The sequence below is a fragment of the Penaeus vannamei genome, chromosome 8 (genome assembly GCF_042767895.1).
Source record: "Penaeus vannamei isolate JL-2024 chromosome 8, ASM4276789v1, whole genome shotgun sequence".
NCBI classification, from domain to species: domain Eukaryota; kingdom Metazoa; phylum Arthropoda; class Malacostraca; order Decapoda; family Penaeidae; genus Penaeus; species Penaeus vannamei.
The window spans coordinates 3903999-3908998 of NC_091556.1; the positions used below are offsets into that span (position 1 = coordinate 3903999).

Sequence of the window (5000 nt, forward strand, 5' to 3'; positions counted from 1 at the left end):
AAACTTGAGAATTAAGAATAGTTAGACTCTTCTAGATCATTAAGAATATACCATAGCGTATTAAGTGTATGTGTTTGTCACTGATTCTGTATCTTGCTATTAAGATTTTTGTTCCCAGACAAAAAAAAAAAAAAAAAAAAAAAAATGTAGAGCGCTTTCGTCCTAGCATAGACAGTGTTGCCATGATCACCCTTGTTGGTGGCGTGCATGGCAACAATTAAGAAGGAATGTTATCTTCTTATTCTTTCCCTTTCCCTTTCTTTTTCTTTTCGTCATATTTGTTTCTGCAGTACCTATGTTTTTTTTTTTTTTCTTTTTCTTTTTCTTCTTATTAATCGTCTTCTTAATATTTCTCTTTCTTTACCTTTTCATTCTACTTATCTTCTTAGCATCCTTTTTCTATTTTCTCTTCTTTCTTCTCTCTTCTTTTCTTCTTCTCCCTCTACTTTCTCCTTTTTCCTTTCATTCTATTCGTCTCTTCAGTATCTACGTCTTCTCCTTCTCCTTCTTCTTCTTCTTCTCCTTCTTCTTCTTCTTCCTCTTCTTCGTCTTCGTCGAGATAGTCGTAGATCGGATTAATTAATCCAGGTGAGAGTGCATAATTAGTTTAGGAATTAATTTCATGGTACAATCACTAGACCATTATCGAGGTTTGCATAATCTCCCTCTCTCTCTCTCTATCTATTTAACTATCTGTCTTTATATATCTATCTGTCTCTGTCTCTAAATTTATTTCTCTGTCTATCTATTTAACTGTCTGTCTATTTATATCTGTCTATCTGTCTCTGTGTTTAAATCTAATTCTCTGTCTATCTATTTAACTATCTGTCTATATATATCTATCTGTCTCTGTCTCTAAATTTATTTCTCTATCTATCTATTTAACTATCTGTCTATATGTCTATCTGTCTCTGTCTCTAAATCTTTTTCTCTATCTTTCAATTTAACTATCTGTCTATATATATCTATCTGTCTCTGTCTCTAAATCTATTTCTCTATCTATCTATCTATTTAACTATGTGTCTATATATATCTATCTGTCTCTGTCTCTAAATCTAATTCTCTGTCTATCTATTTAACTATCTGTCTATATGTCTATCTGTCTCTGTCTCTAAATCTATTTCTCTATCTTTCTATTTAACTATCTGTCTATATATATATATCTGTCTCTGTCTCTAAATCTATTTCTCTCTCTATCTATTTAACTATCTGTCTATATATGTCTATCTGTCTCTGTCTCTAAATCTATTTCTCTATCTATCTATTTAACTATCTGTCTATATATGTCTATCTGTCTCTGTCTCTAAATCTATTTCTCTATCTATCTATTTAACTATCTGTCTATATATATCTATCTGTCTCTGTCTCTAAATCTATTTCTCTATCTATCTATTTAACTATCTGTCTATATCTATCTATCTATCTGTCTCTGTCTCTAAATCTATTTCTCTATCTATCTATTTAACTATCTGTCTATATATATCTGTCTATCTGTCTCTCTCTCTAAATTCATTTCTCTATCTATCGATATTCCTATATCTATATCTAACTAGCTAGCTATATATTTGCATGTCTGTCTACATATATATAAATATATATTCATCTATGAATCTGTTTTCCTCCTTCCCTCCCTCCCTCTCCCTTCTAATCCTTTCCTCTCCCCTTCCTTCTTTCCCTACTTCCTTCCTTCCTTCTAATCCTTCCCTCTCCCTTCTAATCCTTCCGTCCCTCCTTCCGTCCCTTCTTCCTTCCTCCTCCCCCCCCCGCCTCTGCCTTCTAATCCTCCCCTCCCTCCTTCCTTCCTCCCTTCCCTACTTCCTTCCTTCCTTCCGTCCTTCCTTCCTTCCTTCCTTCCTTCCTCCCCTCTCCTAATTTTCTCTCAAAACATAGACATCAAATTCATATGTTCAACGTCAAATATATTCACCTCTTTGCACAGAAATCACATATCAAAGCTGATGATTAATAGACAAACCTCATTCTTTCCCCCTCTCTTCCCTCTCTTCCCTCTTCCCCCTCTCCCCTCTCTCCCTCTTTCCCCTCTCTCCCCTCTCTCTCTTTCCCCTCTCTCCCCTCTCTCTCTTTCCCCTCTCCCCTCTTTCCTCTCTCTCCCCTCCCCTCTCCCCTCTCTCCCCACTCCCCTCTCTCCCCTCTCCACTATTTACTCTCTCTCCCCTCCCCCGCTTTCTACCCCTCCATACATACAGATACTCATCCTATTAATTTCTAAATGATCAGTTAGCACGCTATGGCACCATTATATATATATATATATATATATATATATATATATATATATATATATATATATATATATATATATATATATATGTATGTATATATATATATATATTGTGATGCCAATCTACCTTTAAGGCTGGCATCCTTGTTTTCTTTATTGATAATTTTATTGTTAATTATTTTTTTCTTTCTGTTAAGTATATTAGTTGTTTACTTCCTTTCTTTCTTTCTTTCTTTCTTTCTTCTTTTCGTCTTTGCGCTAAGAAATTTTGCTTTTTGTCTTTCTTTTTTATCTTTCTATCTGTCTTCCTATTCTTTTCTTTTTCGAATAGTCTATTTCATACGATTTTTCTAAATTCAGATTTTTTTTCTCTCCCTTCATTTTCTGAAAGGATGTCAGTTCATATTCATTTGGATCTTTCAAAAGTTTTAAATCATTTCCATTATAGAATTATTAAAATGATCAAAATAATAATGCATTAACGATTGTGCAATTAACTAATGATAACAAAAGCAAAAGAGAACTGAATAAAACTAATTTAAAAATTACATATCTATTACACCTTTATTGTTATATCAAATACCATTAATATCATTGAATGTTGCTTTCTTTGCCATACCAACATTATTGCCATGCGAAATACCACCAGTATTTCTATATTAGATATTTCCATAACTACCATACAAAATACCAACATTATTGCCATAGCCAATACCACCACTGTTGCCATATCAAGCACCATCTTTACTGCCATATCAAATACCGTTATTATTGTCTTATTAAATAGTCCTATTATTGCCAAACAAAATACCAACATTATTGCCATATCCTATACCACCACTGTTGCCATATCAAGCGCCATCTTTACTGCCATATCAAATACCGTTATTATTGTCTTATCAAATATTCCTTCTATTGCCAAACAAAATACCAACATTATTGCCATATTAACTATTGCAATTTTGCCATATCAAATCAGAATTGCTATTTTGTCTTTTCCAGCCTTTTAACAGAACAAAAGCATTTCCTTCAGAATTTCCAATCAAAGTTGCATTTTTTTTTCTTTTTTCTTTTTTTTTTCTTTTTTTTTGCAACCAAAACACATGCAACTGTTTGCCTTATCATGTTTAACTGAATTCCTTGCACTCAAAAATCTAGAAAGTTCTTGTACCCCCCCCCCTTTCAACCGCCCTTTACCCCTCCCCCTCCTCCCGTACCCCCCCCTCCCCCTCCTCCTGTACCCCCCCCCCCCCCCCTCCTGTACCACCCCCCCCTCCCGAACTTTTATTTGTTAGAAGGGAAGGGGGAAGGGTTGTCAGTGGGGGGGGGAGGGGGGGTAGAAGGAGGAAAGGAGAAGAGGATTAAAAGTATAGGAAGAAGAGGAACGAGTGGGAATAGAAGAGGGGAGAGGGAGAGAAGAGGAGAGGAAGAAGGGGAGGAAGGAGAGGGGGGGAAAGTAGGATGTGGATGAAGATAGAAGAGAGAAGGAAGAGAGAACGGCGAGAGAGAGAAGGACGAAGAAAATAAGAAAGGGAGAGAGAAACGAAAGACAAGAGAATAAATAAGAGAGGGAGAAGAGCAGGAAGAGGAAGAAGAGAGAAGAAAGGGAGAAGAGAAAAAAAAAAAAAAAAAAAGGGAAGGGGAAGAAGTGAGAGGAAAGAGGGTACGTAAAGGGAGGGGGGAGGGGGGGGGAGGCAGGGAAAGGGAAGTCAAACTGGATCTGAGTCAGAGAGAAAAAAAAAAAAAAAAAAAAAAAAAAAAAAGGATGGGCGTGGTTATTCTTCTTTCGGTTCGTTCTCCTATGATTATTTTTCTTCCTCTGCTAATATACATATATTTTTTTCTTTTTTTATCTTTTTCTATTTTTATTTTTTTTCCCATTTTATTTTTTTTCGGTTAGTGATGAACTTCTAATATATAGTTTATTTTGAACATGTAATTCATTTAATTTCACTATATTTTTAGGTCTTCCATTTTCTCTGTTATTTTATCCGTTATATTTACATTATTTCTTTACGTTTATTTTTTTCGATCAACTAATAATATATTACTAAGCTTGTTTTACTATTTTCAAATGATTTTCTTTTTACCGTAAACTTTATTTCACCAACCTGAACAAAAATCAAATATATTTCTATCTCATTTGTAAGTACAAATAAGAACAAACATATATTTACGACGCGCAAGACTTTTGTTGTTGTTGTTGTTGTTGCTGTGATGTCATTTCAGAAGAAACTAACCTAATATAGATAACGAGAGTGACCATCTCGTCTTTCCAGCCTTTTTTTTTCTCTCTCTCTATCTATCTATCTGTCTATCTATCTGTCTATCTATCTACCTCTCTCTCACCCTCTCATACACTTTCTCTCTCTCTCTCTCTCTCTCTCTCTCTCTCTCTCTCTATCTATCTCTATCTTTCTCTCTCTCTCTCTCTCTCTCTCTCTCTCTCTCTCTCTATCTATCTATCTATCTATCTATCTATCTATCTGTCTCCCTCTCTCCCCCCCCCCTCTCTCTCTCTCTCTCTCTCTCTCTCTCTCTCTCTCTCTCTCTCTCTCTCTCTCTCTCTCTCTCTCTCTCTCTCCCTCTCTCTCTCTCTCTCTCTCTCTCGCTCTCTCTCTTCCTCTATCTGTCTGTTGTTGTTTTTTTGCGCGTTGAAAATTGAAAGTTTAGTGAAGATTACACTGCGGATCTTCTCTTGATATCGTTATGGTATTTCTGTCATTCGAAAAAAAAAAACCGTTGGGTCAGTTTGGTT

General features: G+C 35.3%; 1 protein-coding gene across 18 annotated transcripts in view; it reads left to right on the top strand.

Moving 5' to 3' along the window:
• The window catches only part of LOC113819979 (fibroin heavy chain), a 14824-nt gene that overhangs the window by 923 nt on the left and 8901 nt on the right, over window positions 1-5000 (top strand). The gene's annotated exons all lie outside the window — the stretch shown is intronic.